Source organism: Phocoena sinus, chromosome 7, assembly GCF_008692025.1.
Source record: "Phocoena sinus isolate mPhoSin1 chromosome 7, mPhoSin1.pri, whole genome shotgun sequence".
In the NCBI taxonomy this organism is placed as follows: domain Eukaryota; kingdom Metazoa; phylum Chordata; class Mammalia; order Artiodactyla; family Phocoenidae; genus Phocoena; species Phocoena sinus.
In genome coordinates, this window is record NC_045769.1 from 16,398,512 (window position 1) to 16,420,530 (window position 22,019).

A 22,019-nucleotide genomic window follows, 5' to 3' on the forward strand; every position below is an offset into this window, starting at 1 on the left:
GTGGGAAGCCCTAATCTAAGACTTGGTGGCTCCAATTTGGAGCTTACTTTTGTGTTCAGCCAGTGACTCTTCCCGATAAATTAATTCCTGATAAATTAATTCATCAAAGGTCATAACCAGTTGCCTGTGTTAGGTGCTGAGCTCAGGGACTGTGGGGATGCAGAACAGTGTAAGACAGTCTTTGCTTTCAAGGAGCTCGTGGTCTAGTTGGAAAGATAAGATACAAACACATGAAAAGTGAATAAGGTTCTAACAGAGGAGGGACAATAGCAGATCAATGGTAGTTTATGATAGCCAGGTGCTTAAGGGATAGAAAGGTAAGATTTCAGCCAAGTCTGAAAGATGGGAAGGATATATTGCTCCAAATTATAGAGCTTTATTCTCTGTGAATCTACTGTCAGAGGAAGAATAATAGGGAGAAAAAGAAAGTTCCCTTTAATGAAGTATAAGCCAAAGGCAGAGCACACTTCTGAGAAAACCAGTGCAGTGCCTGTGTCTTACTTTATACACAAACCCAAGCATACCATTAGACAGACTCCAGAAGGTGACAGTTTGCTGCCAGATTTCTCTTTTCCTTGAGGCGTGTTGGGTGGCAGAGTGCTGAAGAGAAATAGCCCGCAAGACATCCTTATAAGTAGCAGCCATGTGTCCCTGCAAATGGGTGGCACATCTGAAACTTCAGGCGACACTCATTGTTTCCAACCAATGTAGGTAGTTTGCAGAGGTGTGAAATTGAAAAGGCCCTGAATATACGTATCATATTCTTCTTAAGCTGAAATCTTCTACTTACTTCAACAGAAAAATCCTGAGAGGGATGCAGGACACCTTTCCCTTTAATGAAATTGTTCAGATGTGCAAGGGATTATAGGCATTTGGGATCACAGTAAGTGTCCTGAGGGTGGAACCATACAACAGACCAGAAAAAAAAGAAGCTATAGTCTGTGCCCATTCATGCTCTTCATCCTCCTTCAATATTAATAACACGTAATGGAGAGTCCCTACCTTTTGTTGAACTCGTAATCGAGTTTTAGCATTTTAATGATTATTCTTTACGATTTGTAGGGGCCACATGGCCCATAATGCACAATTAGAGGTAAGATGCCCTTTCCAGGGTCAACGGCTCTATCCGACTTTTGTAAATATGACCGGTACGTTGCACTTTTATTATTCAATTAGCTTTGGCAATCGGGAACTTAAGACATAATTGGATCACGTCAAGTACAGTTACGTTGCACTTGAATCCAAGAAAAGAATGTGATGAGTACACCACGAGTTTAATTCAGGGTTATCTAATTGCTTTATCCTAAAATACAGTTCCTCTCATCTCACTGGAACCCACACACTAAATTAAGGCCTTCTGGCTGCCAGGATTCATTTGTGTTCTTGGATTTTCACTTTGAAAACTTCCAAAGGAGACAAGGAATCCTGCTGATAGCAGGGTAAGCCTCAGCTGTGGAAGTCAAACTGGTGATGAATATGAAGAAGACCGTAATCAGTTTTAATGAATACAAATAGCATAGTGCCCGGACCAGGGGAGTCCAGGGAAATGTTCAGCGTAGTTCACGGGTGGAATTCAACAATTGTTTCAAAGAAAGACTCTTAGGGTGAAAAGGGTCCCTGGTTACGGTAAACAGCAATGGTAGGGGAGGGCATGTGGAGCAATTTATTCATGCTTATATAATACGTCTTTTAAGGTTAAGGCTTTTTTTTTTTTTTTTTAATATTTTCTCTGTTTAAGGCAGCATGGACTTCCACTGAGCAGAGTTAGGGAGGTAACTGTCAACTGGAAAGAATGGCAAACTGAAATCTGTACTGGAAGTTGGTCCAAGCAAATGAGATACACTGAGTGCACACTGCTTGAGCACATTCTTGAACCAGACACCCCAGGCTTGCATCCTGGTTTTTCCAATTTGTTCCAACGCTGGAAGAAAGACTGGCTTATTGGATTTACTGAAAGGCAGTATGTGTGTTCTCTGTCTCCACCACGCAAGTTAATTCATCAACTGTGACCCAGGTTCCCCATTTGTTAGATGAGAATGTAATAGCAATTCTGTGCATATTTAAGAGTAAATATATAAAATGTATACACACTTGTATATGTATAAATATGAATCTATTTATTATATAGAAATATAGATATCTTAAAATAAGGCCTGACATGTACACTATAAACATCACTGTTTTTATTGATGTTGATGTAATTATAATAATTGTTGTTATTGAGTGGTAAATGAGCTGGCATTACAGGAAAACAAATCAACAGCACAGCCCCATGGAACAAAATTGTTTCTAAGCCTCTCGCTTTCCTGAGAGTGTTAAAAGTATGAAGTGGTTGCTTTCACTGTGGTCCCTGAGTGGCCAGCCATGGGTTAGAACTGTAAAGGCTTAGCCAGTGGGATAAATGGCAGTGCTACAGATATGTGAAAAAGGTTCCAGGGGAGATGTTGTTTAAATTGAGATCTCCAGGATGAGAAGTCAGTTAGGCAAAGGTGAGACAGAAGGCACGTGCAAAGGCCCAGAGGCAAAAGGGAGTATTACCCTTGAACAGAGCGCATGCAGTTCAATTTCATTGGAAGTGGCAGTAGAATAGGTGTAAGGGTGGTGAGAGAAGAGACATGCAAAGAACAGGGAGAAGACTGTGATGGCCTCCTATGTCACGCTGGAGACTTCAAGTTCATCCTGAAGACATTGGGAAGCAGTTGAAAGATTTTATGCGGGGAAATAAGAGTGAGTCATGGTCAAATCGATGCTTTTGAGCTATCATTCTGGTTACAAGGTGGTGAATGTTTTGAGGAAACTTAGTATTGGAGGAGGATAAGAGTCTATTTAGAAGACTTTCATTGTAATTCAGCAAGAGATGTTGGTACCTTAAACACAGTGGAGTCCTATCGTGTGTTCATTGGAGTTCAATTATATGCTTTAAGCGACAAAGTGAGAGGAGGGAGTTGGAGAAAGCAAAAGACACAGAGCAATAGCACTTTAAATAGAGAAGGAGTCGTAGTTCCACTCTACCATTCCATAGAAAGGTTATGTACCCCAGGGAAAGCCCAGGCATCGCATCAGGTTAAATGTCATTCTGGTGTTTTCACCAAACATGGCCCCTAAATACAAATCAATGTTTTCATCTAATGCTCAACTGAAGAAACAGCAATTTGCTCCAGCACTGGAGACAACATGAACCGTGTCGAATCTGCTGAGAAGTAGTATATCTGTCTCCACAGGGGCACCTTCCTGAAGAATTCTCCAGAGCAACCATAACTCTACATGACTTACATGTAGCCTCAAATGTTTAGAACTTAATCCCTTAAGTGAGGTGTGACTTCCCTACAGTACCACTGGAAATAGAGAAAAGTAGGGGGGTGGGAGAGACATTGAGTTGGTAGAACCGACAGCACCTTATGATGGCTTCATGTGGGTGCTGCAAAAGGTAAGGAGGAATCAAGACTGATGAACAGGGTTCTGGTTTGACAACAGGATCCAACCCTCACCTCCTCTTCCCCAACATTACCAAAAAGTAGAAATTATCCTTGTACACCCTTGATTTCTGGACTTTACAGTGACAACCTGGGTTCCCCCTTGGAGAGCAATAGTGGAAACATTATGCTGTGAATTCATAACTTCTCTCCTTATGTTTATAGAGTGATAGACTCAGATTTAAAGAAACACGAAAGACAGACCAAACTGAAAAGCTATGATCAGATTTCTCCAATGGCTGAAAGGAGGCTGTGGAATTTCCAGAAATTAAGATACTCAGACCCTATAATCTGCCCAGTAAGTTCAAAGCAAGTAGACTCCCTGGAGCTAAAAGAAATATAGTTGCCAAGTGACAGGTGGATAAGCAGTGTGGCAATGAAAGGAAGAAAACTAGGGATTAGTCTAAACTCTGGGGAGGTAAATAATTTCCAGGGCTGACAGGCAGTCAAAAGCAATCCAGGAAGATAAATGAGCCAAGTTCAGTAAATCGTAGTGTAATCCTCATGCCAGAGGCTGCTCTGACGTGAAGGACTGGTATATATTCTAGGAATTTATTACATTTCTTTGGCTAGAGCCTCCATCCAGAAATCTGCCTAAATACACCTATAACTAGCTCCTGGCGAGGATGAGTGAGGGAGGAAACTGAGAGGGAGATTAGGAGGATATATTAGTCTGGGTTCTCTAGGGAAACAGAACCTATGTGATAAGTGATTTTTTGTAAGGAATTAGCTCACATGGTAATGGGGGCTGAGCAGCCCCAAGATCTGCAGTCAGCAAGCTGGAGACCCAGGAGAGCCAATAGTATAGTTCCAGTCTGTGTCTGAACGTCTGAGAACCAAGAGATCTGACGGTCTAAGTTCCAGTTTGAGTTTGAAGGCGGGAGAAGACCCATGTCTCAGCTTGAAGACAGTCAGGCAGAAAGAGAGAGAATTCTCTCCTACTCCACCTTTTTTGTTCTATTCAGGGCTTCAATAGATGAGGCGTACCCACATTGGGGAGATCAATTTTGTTTACTCAGTCTACTGATTCAACTGTTAATCTCATCCAGAAACACCTTCACAGACACTCCCAGAAATAACGTTTAACCAAATATCTGGGCGCTCTGTGGTCAGGTTTGACACACAAGTCAAGTTGACGCATGAAATAAAGCATCCTAGGGGCTTCAGGTCTTCACCCTCTCACTTCAAGTAGAACAGCTCTGGTTGGATCTTCCCCTGGGATATGACTTGAAGAACGGGCTCTGGCTATAATGAAAAGTTTGCAGGACGCTTCTAGAATTCGAATCACCAAAGCACTTACAGTGTTTTCTGACAAGAGTCCACTTGCCTCCTTGTTTGTTTGCACAATTCCGTAAATACAGCTACGGTGTTCTTACTCTCTTAGGGAATACCTATTCCACACAGCTCATTCAGTTGGACAATTCCTGCCTTGCAGACTCCTCTGGGTTCCTCAGGTCCTGTGGTTTATCCTTCCTGCAGGACCTGATGTGGCTTCTTAAGACATGAAGCTTCTTGCTCCCCAGAAAATCTGTTCTTCTCTTACGGAGTAAGTTGTTGCTGCAGAATCCACCCTTCAGTTTGAACCGTATTATTACATTATCGCTTCTAATGATTACCTGGTTATGAGTAAGGCCATCCCAACAAGGAGCAGAGGTTTGACCGTGGAAAGTGATGGAGTTGCTTTCGAAGAATGCCAGTTCCTTTCTAGATCTTTCTCTAGAGCTCCTGCTAGAGCAATTAGAGGAAACAAAAGAGGATTTGAAGTCAGAAGACTTGCAGAGAAATCTGCCGGATTCTAATTTCTCCACCGCTTTGATTCCCACTGAGCATTGGGGTGGTTACTGTAAAACACACAGATATCTGGAAAGCTAAATGAAACGAACAACAGCAAAGTAGGCTCCACTAGGATCATGTTTTAAACAATTCCATAGCCACCCAAAGGAAGGGAATTTTTGAAGAGTACCATGAAGTAATCAACTTTATATTACAAAATAAATATGTGTCTGCACTAAATCAGACATCACAGTAGACTATACTCTAGTAGGGACCAATGAGATCGGGTGCCAAAGGGTCAGGCCACAGTCGAGGAGGAAATACTTAAAATGGAAAAGATGGTATCTCTAAGTTTAATTTTCCCTGGGACGTGGGAAATGGCTGCCATCAATCAATTTTAATGGTAATTTTTGTGGCTCTTCTGAGCACCACTGAATTAGTTTATCAAGGCTTGCCAGAAAGGGAGAGGTAATTAGAAAAAGAATAGAACTTTCTAAGTCCATAAAGGGAGGTGCTTTTGAAAAAAATTTTAAAACCTCCACCGACTTGTACACAAAGTTTCACTTAGAAACTTTTCTAAGTTTCACTGTACAGCCTAGAGGCTGGTTTTGTTCCATGGCTACTGTGGGATTGCTTCCTATTAATGTCATGTCCCAAACCACAGAGTCCTTATTGGGAAGGGCAGGCACAGGCACGCAGTCTTTCCAAGCCCTTTATGGTCACAACAGAATGGTGCCTTGGGTCCAGCACGTTTCCTTACAGAGATGTAAAGAGCCCTCACAACCTGTGCTGGGCAGTTGTCTTTGTTTGGGAATATTCTCCCCTGTCCTGGACTTGCTGTGTACTTCCTTGTTCTGTTTGAGGGTGTGCATCATGACACCTGGCCAACCCCACTGCTGTATCTGTTCCTGGCGGGGTGAGAATGGAGTTCTTTGCCTGTAGCGCAGAAGGGTGTGTGCAGACCATTTCCCTGCATGGGCTGTGGGCTGAGCCCTGCTGGCCATGGGGACTGATGCTCTCTCTCCCTAGAAGCTCTATCTGTTTACCATGTGAGTAAAGCATTGTTCCACCCACAGCCTGTGTGAGTCGTGTCTTTCTTGGCGACCTCCCCACCAGCAAACTATGCAGTGAGTGGATTGACACCTTGGGGCTGCCGTCCCTTGTGTCAGGCACTGTTAAGCTCTTTGTAATCTTCCGGGCAGTGGGACCCCTCCCCTGGAGGTGGAAACAGGTGTCATTTGCTCAACAATCCCTGAACCATTTCTACCAGCAGTGCGGATCGATTTCCTGCAAAATCTAAGGAATAGTTTGAAAATCATTAAGGGGAAAATCATTGCCTAATAGACAAGAGAGTTCCCCTGTGGCTTTAGGAGCCCAGAAGTCCCAGTATAAAGAAAAAAAAAAATTCTCTGATGCTGGTGGCATTGTTATCCATGTGTTTTAGAACTCTGAGGCTTTCATTGTTTTAAAATTAGAGCAAATGCTTTTAGTAGTATTGTATTTTATTATGATGAAATAAATACATGCATGCCTTAGCCTAGGTGTTCTACAGTCAAAGCCTGAGGAAAGGTTGATTTGCACCCAGAATATTTATTTGGGAGGAGGAGAGAGGGCCTGGGAAGAGGGAAACAGTAGGAGAAATGGTGGTCGCGAAACTCTGTTACTACACTAGTGTCCCAAGTGTGACCATGATCTGGTCACTGTTGTGGGCAGCCAGGGGTCAGTTGCTGGGACCTGCTGAGTGGTCCTAAGAATGTGTCTCAGCATTTTCCACCTAAAGGAAGGAGCGTTAGAGCTTCTGGCTGACAGCTCCGCCCCCATTTGCTTAGGGCTACCTCATGGGGTGTTAGCTCTCTGTGTCACCCGCTGTCAGAGAAGAATGGAGAAACTGTGGGAGAGAGGCTGTGTAGGATTCCACCTGAAGCAAGGTGACCGCCACAGCCATGGTTTGAGTAAAAGAGAACTGAAGGTGGATCGTAAGAGTTGTCTGAATTAATGCCTAAGGCAGAAAAGTTAGAAAACACCAAAAAAGACCAAGATTTTGCTTTCATTATAAATCACGCACTATCTCATCACCCAGAGAAAAACCATTGGCCAATGTCCTACCATCATTCTATCTATGCTGTCTACTTTAATTCCACATTGTGTAGCTTCTTTTTTACTAAACATTTTTTGTATCTTCAATACGTTCTCATGGTGAGAAATATCCTTCTCAGCACTTTGTAAAATGTTTGAACAGTGTTCCAGTATACAGAGTGCTAAACAATCTCTCTAAACTTCATCTCTCCCTTGTGGTTCGTCATTTAGACTGTTCCTAATTTTCTGCCGTTGAAAAAAAAAAAAACGCCAAAGCACTGCATCATTGTGCACTTACTTGTCTAATCATTTCTTTAGCACTAACCCATAGAAGTGAAATTTCTAGATTAGAAGTATAAAGTATACACATGTTTAAGGCTTTTAGGGCCCAATGAGCTCCCATAAAAGTTGTGAGTAGCCTCCACCAGTGTGTAAGAACTCCTAGACTCTCCCCATATGATGTTATTATTGCTTTCTCACTTCTGGCAAGCTAACATATGATTAACTTTTATAATGAATTATTGTCAAAAATTTTGTCAATATTGACAAAATATTGTCAAATATTTTCATAGTTTTTAACTCACATACATCTATTTTTAGTGCACTTAAAATTTTTTCAAAGATTCGTTGACAATTTGTATGTTTATTTTTGTAAATCGTCTGTTCATGTTACTTGCCCATTTTTCTGTCTAGGACTTTGTCTTTTTCTGATTAACTTGTAATTTAACTTGTAAAAAAGTCTTTTCCATATATTAATGCAATTGAAAACAAAATAGATATCTAAATATGTTACCATGTACAAATTCCAAATTTCCTTCCCTTACTTATTCATTAATGGGGCTTTTGATATTTAAATTTAACTTTTTATGTAGTGGAATTTATCTATGGTACTTAATCTACCTCAGGTACTTAAGACCTTGCTTCAGGATCAAGTTTACTTATGAAGATGCATGATTAGATATGAAGATGAACACAGCTAGTAAGTGAGGTAACTGAGATTTGAACTTAGGTCTGTCTAATACCTAAATGTGTTCTACTCTCCAAATCCCAACAAGTGTTTCTGAATTATATTTTTGGTTCCCTTGACCCAAGATTTATGATTGACCTTCAGTGAAACTTTATCATAATGAGATTATTGTATGTTTATTGATCATAAACTGCTCTATTGGGCTAATATATGGATCATGCGTGGGTCTATCCTCTTTATTCAACCTCCTACCCTAAGCTTCTGTGGCATAAAATACAAAGTAAGAAGGAATAGAACTTAAAGCAAATACAAAAGGATCCATGTATTGACTTTATATATATATATATACTGAACTAAATATAATGTCCAGGTTGATTATATATATATATATATTTAAAACACATTTAATAGTGTAAGTGGAAGGTCTGATAATAACAAGACAACAAGAGATGGGGGAAAAATCACTTCATCCAGATAAGGTGTTACTTTAGTAAATGGAGCATCTGGCTCTGAGATGAAATATTTTTATAAAGAAAAGAGTCTGGCCAACCCAGGGTAAGAGTGAAGACAAATCAGAAAAATAGGGCATTAATACAAAGAATGGAGACATTATCAATTATAGGAATACATATTACAAGAAAAACATTCACCCTGCAGCTTCGGAGAGACATAAATTACAAATTCTTTTAAGGTACCCTCTCACCTGAATCACTCATTCTTCAAACATTTACTGAGCCCAACTAAGTGCTGTGGCTGAGGCACTAAGGCTTAAAGCATCAGAAATAGTGTGGGCCTTTACCATAGCTGGTAAAATAACCACAATACAGAGCTGAATGAGCAGAACAATAGAGAAATACACAGCACAACGTGGCTATGCTATGAGGTGTGTGATTGGGAAGGTTTAGGTCAGTAGGTGGTATTGGACTTGAGCCTTGAGGAAACAAAGGATTTTGATAGGATGAAAAATAATTCTGAACTGAAATAGCAGTTTGGAAGAGGACAAAGGCATGTGAAAATGCGTGTATACTTTTTTAAGGGTACGCTGAGTAGTTTAGAGTGAGTAGAACAGAAGGTGCAAGGAGGCGTACAGTGGGTAATGAACCCAAACAGATAAAGTTTAGTTACGAGTTTTTTGAGTGCATGTGCTAGAAATCCAAATTCAACCAGTCTAAGCGATAGGAAGTCAATGGAAGTATTCAGCATTATTTCATGGGCTGCCCGAGTAACATAGTTCATGGGGACATGAGCCTCTGAAACAATGAGAAACAATTCCTTGGACATCAGAGCCACCCGATTCCCTCTCTTTCCTCCCAGAATGGCGGCCTATATGTCTCCAGTCTGCATGAACGCAGTGATCCACATAGCCACGGGTTTCATATGCTACAGCTTTGGGCTCATTGACCCAGCTTGGGTCAGGCACCCACCTCAAACCAATCAACTTGGTCAGGGGTTAGAGAAAGATATTTCCTGGAAGAAGAAAGGGGCAGCGGGTATATTGCTATAGAGATAATTCCACAGATTTCTACTGCAAATAGAAAATGACAACACTATAATTAGCAAGTTTCAGGAGTCTAATTTACCTTCCAATTATCCTCTTCCTTTTCTTGTTTTCCTCTCTGCCCCAACTTGTGAATCTCTATCTGATATCCCTTCCCCTTGATCATCCTCTCTTTCTCTTGAAATCTTTCCTGTTTCTGTGGCTCCTTCTCTTGGGGGTGCCCTTTCCAGGTATTTTTCAAAGCTCAAAGGCAGCAGCTGAAATGTCCAGATCAAAAACAATCAGCCCTAAATTAGGATGCAACTATTTCTTTCATTCATGTTTTCATTCATCAGTTGCTCATTGAACATTTGTCATTTACCATCGGGATAGAGAGGTTAAAAAGTAATAGAAATAATAATAGCTTGAATGTGTTGTGTGATCACCATGTGTTGTACCTATGTTATCTTATTGAATCACGCACACTCAGTTATTTTTAAGTAACCAAATGGTTGGGATACAAACCTAGGCTTTATGACTCCAAAATCCCTGTGTATAACCACTAGACTGTCTGAAATGTGGGATACCGTCCCTGTCCCAAAGATGATCATTAACTAGTAGATAAATGCAGTATAAAATAATAATCATAATGACATTGGTTAGTATTGGTTTACTAATGAGAAGAATACTGGGGAGAGAGGGGCACCTGACCCCGTCTGGGAGGGAGGGAGTCTTCCCAGAAGACTCAGCCTGGAGTGAATCCTGGGGCTGAGCTATAGTTGACCAGGTGAGTAAGGGCTCTGACGGCTTCTGGGTGAAAATGAACAGCAGTGTAAATACGAGAGAGGAGACGGAGGTGGTGTGCACTCAGTTGAATGTCATGAGGTTTAGCAGAGACGGTGCTTAGGTTGGGATGGAGAACAGAGGCAACAGATTTAGCTAGAAAACCAAACAGCAGTCACATGAAAACGGTGTTGTACATTATACTAGGGACTTTGGACTTTATCCAGAGGCAACGGCTAACCTCTAAAGGATTCTAAACATGATCAAAGTAATATTTTAGAGAGATCACTCCTAGAGGCAGAATAGAGGCCAGGGGCTGGGAGATTAAGTAGCAGTTGTCTAAAACCTAGACTAAGTAATTTGGGGGGCAGGCACAAAGCTTCCATTTCCATAGCTCCAGAGCCTGACCAATCTTTTATTGTACACGTGACCAAAGGGACTGCTGCAGTAACCTAGGCAAGACATAGGAAGGCTGGAATTAAGACAGCCCCAGTAGGGTTGGGAATTGTAGGAAGTATTCTCTAGACAGTAGAGCTTTAGTGAACTGCATCTGCCTTTCAGTTCATTAGCTATTCTTTTCTCTTTTTCATTCTGAACTACATCAAACATTTAGCAGTATAGAAAATAATATAATGCTTACCACCTAATATTAATACATCTTAACCACCTGCCATACTTTTCATACCTTAAATGTTTTTCATAATGTTGTTGAATTTATCATTATTCTTTGTAATCATTTTATTATATAAAAACTGATCAAGGTGATGAATCATCATTTACTTAAGCGTTTCTCTATCATTAGACATATAAGCTACTAGTCATTTTTGACATATGTCTCTCTTAGAGAAGGATGCTGCGATAAACAGCTTCAGATATAGCTGTGTCCTTGAGAAAGATCACTCCCTTTCCTTTATTGTCCATTTTGCCTAGTTTTTGTAGGAATCAGTGTCTGGAGAAATACTGTTGAAGGTATAGTGGATGTAGACATATAGGTTATTCTTTGGTTGAAGGCTTTGAAAGAGATGGTTGTGTCTAAAGAGCTGGGGAGCCATCCTTGAAACCGTGACAAGTTTTTCAATAAAATATTTTTTTTATTCTACTGATTTTAAAAACTGTTTTAAGTTGCATCCATATAGTCTACATCTAGAATAGTGTTTGGCACACAGAGACTATTCAACATGTATCTGTGGAAAGAAGGAATGAACAAATGAATGAAAGGGAACAAATGCATACACATCAACTAAAAAACCCAAAGCCCATGCCATGGGCACTTATTTGTGTTCCGTTTCCTAGGACACAATTTCCTTAAAGAAATCATTATTTACGCCAGGATCAGAAACATGATGGGAAGGTGTAGAAAGAACTCAAATTATATTTAGAAGATAATGAGATACTCAGTTTAGAAAAGAGACGTTCTATTTCAAAGAGAAGAAAAGTCCACTAGAATCCTATTGTGTGTAATAGTAGGAATTAGGTTGAGAAACTGTAAGAGAGACAGGACGGGGTGGGGGCACGGAAAGAGAGAGAGAGAGAGAGAGAGAGAGAGAGCATGAGAGAGGCCATGTATATACTTTAGTCATTACGTGGAGTACCATGGGAATGGGGTAGAGATCAGGGATGAAGAAACTGTAATTTAATATCTGCTCTGGCACTAACTGTGAAATCTCAGGTATGTCAATTTTTCAAAATCTATGTGATGACAGTAATTGCCAATATTCTAGTATTTTAGAGTTTAGGCTCTGGAGGAAAACAGATTGGGTTTCCAGCCTTGTCACTGAGAAATATTTACTTAACCTTTTCCAATCTTTATTTCCTCAGGTAAACAATAGGGATGAAAAGAATATCTACTTCATGAAGTTGTTTTAAAGATTAAATGAACAAGTTTAAAGTCCTGGCACATAATAACCTCTCAATAAATTCTATTTACAACATTTATAATGACTATTATCTGATCTGAAATTCTATCATCTATAATTCTGTGGGATAGCTTAATCCATGGAGTAGTTGATCAAGGGACAGATACGTTCCTATGGGAGACACACCGTCTGTGTCCCTGCACCAGCCTCGCTGGTGCAAACACTGTCTCCTGACTCCCCGCTGCTGAAAATGCAGTCCAGAGACTGCCGTCAGAATCATGGGGGAGCTTTTAAGAGATGGAGAAGCTTAGGCTCCATCCCAAAGCTAGTGAATCAGAGTCTGCATTTTAACGAATTCCCCAGGAGATTTGTATGTACGTCAACATTCAAGAAAGCTCTTCTACACAACAGCGATTCTCCTTCCCCCTTTGAACTACTGATTTTGCTATGAGTGCAGTGAGTTCAGTCCTGGGAGATGAATCATGATCACCTTAGGCCAACCATGGCCCTCCTGTTTCCCTGGGAAATGCCATCGAAGCATCGATGCCTCAGAAGTTTACTTTCTCAGGTACACTCTGAAGCTGTGAGGGCATCATTCTGACCATTGTTAGGAGGCTTCTGGCAGTGCTTTTCCTCTTCCCCCACTCTCCCACACACCTTGTTTGTTCCCTTTGAGTGCCGTAAGAGGATTGGGGCTGCCGTTTAGCAGCCAGGTGACAAGAATGAGAAAAAAGCCAACACAGTGAGGATGGTGGAGTAAACATTAGAGTCTGGGTCCTTGAGACTATCACTGGCATGCTGAGCCAGCCCTGTTACCACTGGCTTCAAGTTTTCTTATTACAAGAATGTTTAATGAAGAATAAACCTTGCCCAAGGAGAAGCCTGGCCTTTGCCCCTGACTACTGGGCAGCGATCTCTAGGACCCTGGAACATCATATCTCCTAGAAGTGTCTTTCTTTATCAGGAGGTTTTGGTCACTAGCAGTTTACCAATGTGATTTACAATGGGGGCTTTGGGTCAAGATAGTGATATCAGTTCCGCCTCTGGGTGGACTGGAGAGTAAATGTATCAGCCTGACCTGTGGAATGGTTGGGAAGTAAAGAGCAGCCACACAGGCAGTATGTGATTGAGTCCCGATAAGAACTCTGGACACTGGGGCTTGGGTAAGTTTCATCTAGTTGGCAATGGTATGTAGGTGTCTTCACTCATAGTGGCAGGAAGGAGTCAGTGCTGTCCTTGACTCCATGAGGAAAGGATGACTGGAAGCTCCACATCCTGGACTCCGCCTTGGCTGACTTTCATCCGTATGCTTTCCTCTGTAATAAACTGTGAGTATAAGAGTTTCAGTCTATTCTGTAAGTTCTTCTAGTGAATTATTGAAACTAAGGGTGGCTTTAGGAACCCTTCAGGCTTGCAATCGATATCAGAAGTGAGAGGACAGGCTTGTGTGTAGGACTGTTCCGTCTCTCACAGTTGGCTAAAACTCTTCGAACAGAACGATATAGTCTACCCATCAAGCTGCTGTCGGTTGGACATTCAGTTGTCAGAAGCCAAATCCATCCTAATGGATACTCTGTTGGTTCTCAAACCTTTTGCTCTCTGGATCCCTTTACACTCTTAAAAAATATTGCAAATTTCAAAGAACTTTTACGTAGATTACCTCTATTGATATTTACTGTGCTCAGAATTAAAACAGAAAATTAAATATTTACCTAATTTATTTAAAAGTAACAATAATAAACCCATCACATGTTAACATAAACATTTACAACTATTAGATATAATATCTATAACTATAACTATATTTCCCCCCCAAACTGAAAAAATAACAGCATTGTTGTACATTCTTGAAAAATTCTTAGATGTCTGACTCAATAGAAGATAGCTGGATTTCTTTACCTGCTTCCATAATGTGTTGCAGTATGCTGTTTAGATGGAAGCACATGAAGAAAATTCAGCCTCATGCTGTATGTAGTGGGAAAAGGGAGAAGCATTTTAATAGGTTTTTCAGATATTTGTGAATTTCTTTTTTTGATACATTAGTCAAATGCAACAGGTGATAGTTTCTTCAAGGTTAGTTGCAACGCAGAATCTGAAATCATATCCATGAGCTTTTCATACTCTGTTAAACATCAAAATTTATTGGTCTATCGAACACTTTCAATGGATCTCTTACCCATGCATGATTCTTTAACGTCATACATCGTATGATTCTGTATGACTCATGCATATCTTGAATGGTTTTGTAACATCATTCATGTGACATCATACATTGACAACCCAGAAAAAAATGGCTCAATGAGTTAAGCACATCTTCTAATTGTTAACGTGTTTCATTACAAAATATTAAAAAGTCACATTTGTTGACCCCACCACTGAGCTCCTCAGAAAAGTCTTCAAGTTTTAGGAAGCTGAGTAGCTCCCAAAGGCCAGTACAAATTTTCCCAGCAATCTAATTTTCTCTTAAAACCTCAAATGTTATCATCGGCATCAAATCTTGTCAGTTACTTTCCTTGGTGTGGTAGGTTCATTTTAAATAATGTTCATTTTAAATAATAATGTAACCATATCCAAGTTGATCTGTTAGTCATTCTTTCAAGTAAAAAAACAGTATTCTTGGGGCTTCCCTGGTGGCGCAGTGGTTGGGAGTCCGCCTGCCGATGCAGGGAACACGGGTTCGTGCCCCGGTCTGGGAGGATCCCACATGCCGCGGAGCGCCTGGGCCCGTGAGCCATGGCCGCTGAGCCTGCGCGTCCGGAGCCTGTCCTCCGCAACGGGAGGGGCCACAACAGTGAGAGGCCCGCGTAACGCATAAGAAAAAAAAAAAAAAACAGTATTCTTTGGAAGATGTGGCTAGTTTAACTTGTAACTTACATAACCATATGAGTGTTTTTCCTTGAGGGAACTGTTGTACTTCGGATACTCAGCAGAAATGCTTTATGCATATTCCCTATATTATTACAGAGACTCTTTAAAAAGCACATGGACTTATGGTCAATAGTTTTTAAAACTAATAATTTTCACTGCTTTACCAAGGTCATCCTGAAGTGAAACTGGCACATTTTTACTGCAAGCGTGTGTTGGAGAAGAATTCAATGTTTGGTTCCATTGCCTTCTTTTCTATTTTTACATCTTTATTGGAGTATAATTGCTTTACGATGGTGTGCTAGTTTCTGCTTTAGAACAAAGTGAATCAGTTATACATATACATATGTTCCCATATCTCTTCCTTATTTCGTCTCCCTCCCTCCCACCTTCCCTATCCCACCCCTCTAGGTGGTCACAAAGCACCGAGCTGATCTCCCTGTGCTATGCGGCTGCTTCCCACTAGCTATCTATTTTGCGTTTGGTAGTGGATATATGTCCATGCCACTCACTCACTTTGTCCATTGCCTTCTTTTATGCTGAGTTGCCAGCCACTTAACCCACCATTTGCTTTTGTATCATCATTACAAAATAATAATAAATGATATTATAAATAATAAAAAATAATAAATAATAACATGTATTATTATAAAAGTAATTTTGAGCTTGATACCTTTCCGTGACACACTAATGGCATAAATAACACGGTATTTGTTTTAAGGAGAATTTGGTGGCATCAGCAGGTGTGCAGGACAGACTACCCCCAGTCCTGGTCCCGGGCTGAGTTGTGAGTTCTGAAGGAAGGCTCCATACGGTGCAAATGTCATCACACTCAACCTTCCCAGTTCTCCTTCTCTCTTCCCACTAATGGACTGATCAGCTTATCCACACAAGTAGACTGGTTCAGACCAAGAGCTCTGAAGTCAGACCACCTTGGATCTGCCTTATATTAACTACAACTTTGGGCAAATTCACTTCTTCGTTCTTGCTTCAGTTTTTTTGCATTTGTAAAATGGTGATAATTAATAGGTTGTTTTGAGGACTAAAACAGTTAATAATATACAGTACTTAGAACTCTCCTGAACATTGTAAACTATCAGTAAGTGTTAGTTGTTTTTATTACTATTATTTAATAACTTACTGTTCCTAGTGAAATTTACATGTTAGCCAGGAGTATCTTGTGCAATAGGATTGAATAGCCAAGTGATAGAATTTCAGACACAGTCAGCAAGCAGGTTATTTTGTTTTAATTTCTAGGGTCTAGTTTGGGGGGAGGACAGAAATTTCAGCGCCCCTGAAACCATCCATGGTATCCTAGTTATTCATATGAAATGACTAGTTCATAAGCTCATTCTTAATGTTCAACCAGTACTATACTCCCAGAGAATTCCACGAGGAGGTGGTTATGTCTTTGTTCAGTGTTCATGCTTTGCTAGTGTACTTACACAGCAATTTGCATATGGTCAAGGCCTGATAAATGCATGTAAACTGTATATCCTGAAAGGAAAATATACCCATTTGCAAGTGAACTGTTCCTTGGAAAAAACGATCTCTAAAAGCAGTATTTCCTGAGTTTCCCTGATTAAACCAAATAAAATTTTCTTAAAAAGAAAACTTGAAGTAACGTGTCTTCTGGCTATAGCTCCCAGAAGTACACAACGTGAGAATGCTATCACTCTCTAGCCCCTTCAGAGACTGAAAAAGCAGCTGTTTGTTGCATAAGAAAAATAAAGGCTTAAAAATGATTTCCTCACAAAAGGAAGTATAGGTTCTTGCATGTATTCATATCAGCCTCTGCTCCGGCAGAGAACGGCTTACATAATTGTATTTTGGGAACTCTCTTGTAGAGAGAGATTTATGGTTTTGGGCTTATAAAAAACCTATTTCTATTTTAAAATATAGACTCTCAGCAAGTGTCACCCTGAAGAACCGGGCCTACTAGACTATTTTGTTACATTTTAGGAGATAAAAAAGTACGTGGCAGTTACACTATTAAGCCACAGCCATGGAGCTGCCACCCTCAGTCTCATTACTCAAGACTCTCTTTAGTTCAATTATACACCTCTACAGCTAAGGAAGATAGATGGAGGTCATTTGGGAGCTGTAAACCACAATGCCTTGAATGCAGAACTATGTTTTTAAACTGATTTACACCTTGTCCTCCAGTGTTCTACAGCAGCGGCTTGGATTGAAATGCAGGGGCCATGATTGAAAAGCCTTTTTCTTGGTTTTAGCATCACAGCCCACGCTGGCTGGCAATTATAACCTGCATTAAATGGCGAGGGACAATGAATGTCGCCTTCATTACTTCAGTGGTAGCAGCAAAACCAAACCAAACCAAAAGGGAAATAGAGGTTCTTGGTCAGAATACCCTTTGGGGAAGAAGGAATGACATTTATGTCGCCTGTAAGTTTCAACTTGATTGTGTGTTTTGGTCCAGCGAGAAAGATATTGGGTAATTGAAAGGAGCAATTTCCAGCATTGACAAAAATACTGTCATGCCGCTCTGATTAACTCACATACATCTCCCAGTGTGAAAGAGATAAAGTGTACTAAAGGAAGTTAATTAAACAAGGCAAATCTCCTCCCAAAGAAATGAAAGATTTTATGAATTTAAGGTAAGTGTATTTTACTTTCCTATAGCAGTTACTCTCCTTAAATGTTCTGGGTTCAACTTCTGTAACTTCTCCCCTAGCTGTTTCTTTAGTATCACTTCAGAACATGGTCACCAAAGGAAATTAAAAAGCACATTAAATAAATAATTAACAACAAACAAAAAAATGTGTCTATGAGAAAGTGCTGCTTTTCTTTCCCTTCCACTGCCTAAAGTTGAATAGAAGGATGTGTCAAGAAATAGGATTTCCAGGGACTTCCCTGGCGGTCCAGTGGTTAGGAGTCGGCGCTTCCAAGGCAGAGGGCAAGGGTTCGATCCCTGGTTGGGGAACTAAGATCCCACATGCCATAAATAAATTAAAAAAGGAAATTGCCAATTGGATGAGCTTTAAAAAAAAAAAAAATAAATAAATAAATAGAGTTTCCATGGCCCCAAAGTTTATCCTAACAGGTCAGCAGGAACTAAACAATCTATATCCTTCAGTTATATGTGATTCCATTAGACATATATCTACAATGCCAAAGAGTTTCATAAAAGTTCACTCCTGAATTACAGGCTGTAAAGAATTTTCTTCCCTCTGATGTGTTTTTATTTGGAAAAAAAAATAGGTTCTTCAAGAACCTACTTGAGGCCAGCACAGAATCAATTCTGTCTCCTCAGAAGAAAATAATAATTGAATTCAAGTCATATACTAGGTCTGCTGTCATATAGTTTCTCTATGTAAGTTAATCTTAAGTTAGATCTTTTTTTTTATGAGATGGTATTTAAGAAGTTCCTCAAACTCCTAACTGCCTTAAAAAACAGTGGACTTATGAGACATTTCATTAACATTTAAAGTTATCTCAGACATACTGCCGAGCTGTAGAAAGTATTTTTAAGGGCTAAACATTTTATGGCCACCTTAATGGTGCCTTATAAAAGAGCTGAAAGATTCTAAGTTTCTGCTCAGACTTTGGATTCAGTATATCATGTGGAATGTTATAAGTAGAGACTCAAATGGGAACTTTTTCCCCTTCTGAATATTTAGTAGGGTCTTACCTTTGAAATTATATGTATTGCTGTTAATTAAGAATCTATCAGTTATAATTTTGAACACCTACTATGTGTTCCACATTATCAGAGCCTTCTTTTTGACCTCATTCTGTATGATGCTTCTGCTTACAGACCCCACTTTAGCTGGAGTGGCCTTTCTGTTCCTCAGACGTGGCAAGCTTGCCCATAAGTGCCATCTGCTTGGAGCTCTCTTCCAAAGATATGTAGAGCTATAGCTCCCAGTCACTTTTGGACTGAGCTCAAAAGTCCCTCCAGAAGTCTGCTGTGACCGTCTTTGTCCCCAGTCACCCCCCATCACATTACCATGTTTATTTTTATGTTCTTTGATGGCTTATCACCATCTGAAGAATTTTGGCTTATTTGTGTTTATTATCTGTTTCTTACAACTTTAACTGTTTAACTGTTTCTTTATACTTCTTGAGTGTAAGAACCTAGTCTTCTTGCTTACAGCCAAATGTCCAGACCCTGGCAGGGCAGGCATGCAACAAATATTAGTTGAAATGGACGAATAATAGGTTTCAGAAACCTTGGGAAACATAATTATTAAGAAGGTGAATATTGTTGAGTAGTTTAAAAGAGTGAGGAATCTTTAAACATTGTCTTTGGAACCATCCATGAGTAATTGTTATACGGGAAAACAGGTTTCAGAATAATTCATGTAGGAAAGCATATTCCATTTTAATTAAAAAAAAGGAAACAGCATATGCGATGTAGTTACATATGAATTAGTATATAAATGGAACACAATTTAGAAAAAACCTGTAAACAATAGTAGTTATTTCTGGGAGAAGGGATTACATGGGCCTTTACTTTCTAAATTAAACTTATCTACAATTCTTCACTTTTTACAATGAATATTCATGTATTCAACAAATAACTATTGATCATCCACTATGTCCCTGGGATTATTCTTGATGTTAATTAGTACATTAATGAACAAATAAATGTCCCTGCCTTCACAGAGCTTTATTTTCCAATGAAGGAAAATAAAGCCAAGTTGGTACACAGAGAGAAACAGAGAGAAGGCCGGTATTTTGAATAAAGGTGTTCAGAGAAGACCTCTTTGATGAGATGACATTTGAGCAAAGACTTATGTGGGATCTACCAGTCAGGGAAGTCTTGGTTATGCTGGAATAACCAACAACCACAAAACTTCGGTGGTTTAAAACAACAAAGGAGAATTTGTTTCTCACCTGCATTCATGTCCAACTTGGGTTGTTTAGGGCTCTGTAGCCATCATGCAGTCACCCTGGCTGACAGGAGCTCTGCCATCTTGTAGCAGTGCCACCCAGAACAGGTGGCTTTCCTGATCATGACAACAAGAGGGCAGAAGGCTGGAGAGTTAAATAGCACAACTAAATGCAACTAAAGCCGTAACTTAGAAGTAACGTGTCTCTTCTGTTCACATGTCATTGGTCTGTCATCCAGGTAATCCTTTGTGTACCTGGAAGTAAAAGAGAACCAGAGATTAGTGAATATCTATGATGTTTACTATAAAGAGTAAGCCATGTCAATATCTGGAGGAAGAGTCTCCAAGTAAAGAGGACTGAAATTGCAAAGGCCCTGATGTATATATGTGTTTGCTGTGTTCCATGAAGGTAGGCGATATGGCTAGAGTACAGTAAGTTAAGAGGAGAAGGGAAGATGAGTTTAAAGAAGCAGTCAAAGGTCAGATCAGGTAGGGTCTTATAGCCCATCATTATTATCCTAAGTATGACGGAAAACCACTGGGAGAGATTTGAGCCTGGGCATGATGTTTTCCAATTAATTAATCGCACCTGTTGTCACAAAAAGACAGCAACATAGAGGTAACTATAATAAAAAAAAAAAAAGAGAGAGACTATCAGACTTAATAGATGTGGAAGGGGAAAGAAGAATCACTAATCAGTTGGATAAATAGATAGGGACCCAAATGGTTTAAAGTTGCAGGCAGTTCCAACGTTTTGATTGCACATGAATAAATCCCTCAGCGATTTTTTTAACACCAGCTGAAGCCCTAAAATGTCAAAAGACACAGAAAGAATATGAACTCCTTTAATACGGGTAAACAAATTAGTTAAGTATGCACAGATGGCTGCTGCACAGAGCAGGTGATAGGGCAGCTTTCAATTGAAGGTGCCCGGAAGCTGCTGTTACTACCACTTAGGGAAAGAAATCCCTAGGTCCTTTGAGAAGCTCTTTGTCATTTTAATAAGGGTTTTATAGTCTCTGGTCCGTTCTCAGTGTTTCTGGAGATTATGGATATATGTGTGCCTTGTTGCTAAACTCAAGTAACAGAAACCAACCCTGGTGTATTTGGTAAATTTCTGAGTGCTTATGGTGGATCAACACTCAGTTTCCCAGGTTCACATTGCTAAGCATCCTGTCTCACTAGCAGCAAACCTTCAGTCTTGAGTCTATTCCTGCAACAATTAAGAGAAATTGTAAAGGACAGATTGTGCTATAGGAATATCAGTTACCACGAATGGAAGAAATCAGACATCCTCTGGGTCTTGAAGGAGATATGTGGTATATTTAAAAGAAAAGCAAGAAGTTCAGTGTTCCAAACAAAGGGCCCAGAGGCAAGAAAAAATTCAACCTGTTTGTGGAACATGGCACCTGGCTCTCTTCTTATGGGTACTTTTATCGAATCATTTCAGCAAACTGGACGCTTCCCACTCTCCTTTCTACCCCCCACAGAAAGGCTTCTCTGAATCTTGTAAATATCTCCTAAATATCTCTCACATTAGTCTATTTATTTTTATTTCCACTCTCCCTCTTGCTCCCATCCTAGTCCAAAGCCCCATCATCTTTTGCCTGAGCTATAACCTTGCTGCCTAACTGATCTCTGACCTCCACTCCTGTCTGATTCCGTCCAATCCCACGCAGCAGGTAGGCAAGTTTTCCTCATCCAAATCGAATCATGTCTGCCTCTTTTCTTAAATCCTTTAGTGCCTTTCTATTGTTTTCAGATAAAAATAAAAATTTTGGTTCATAAAAAAAATGACTTACAAGCAGTTGTTTAGTCTACCTCCTAATGATCTTTTCAACCATATGATACTCTGCCTTTCCTCCTTCACTAGTGAATTCCAGACGCACTGCT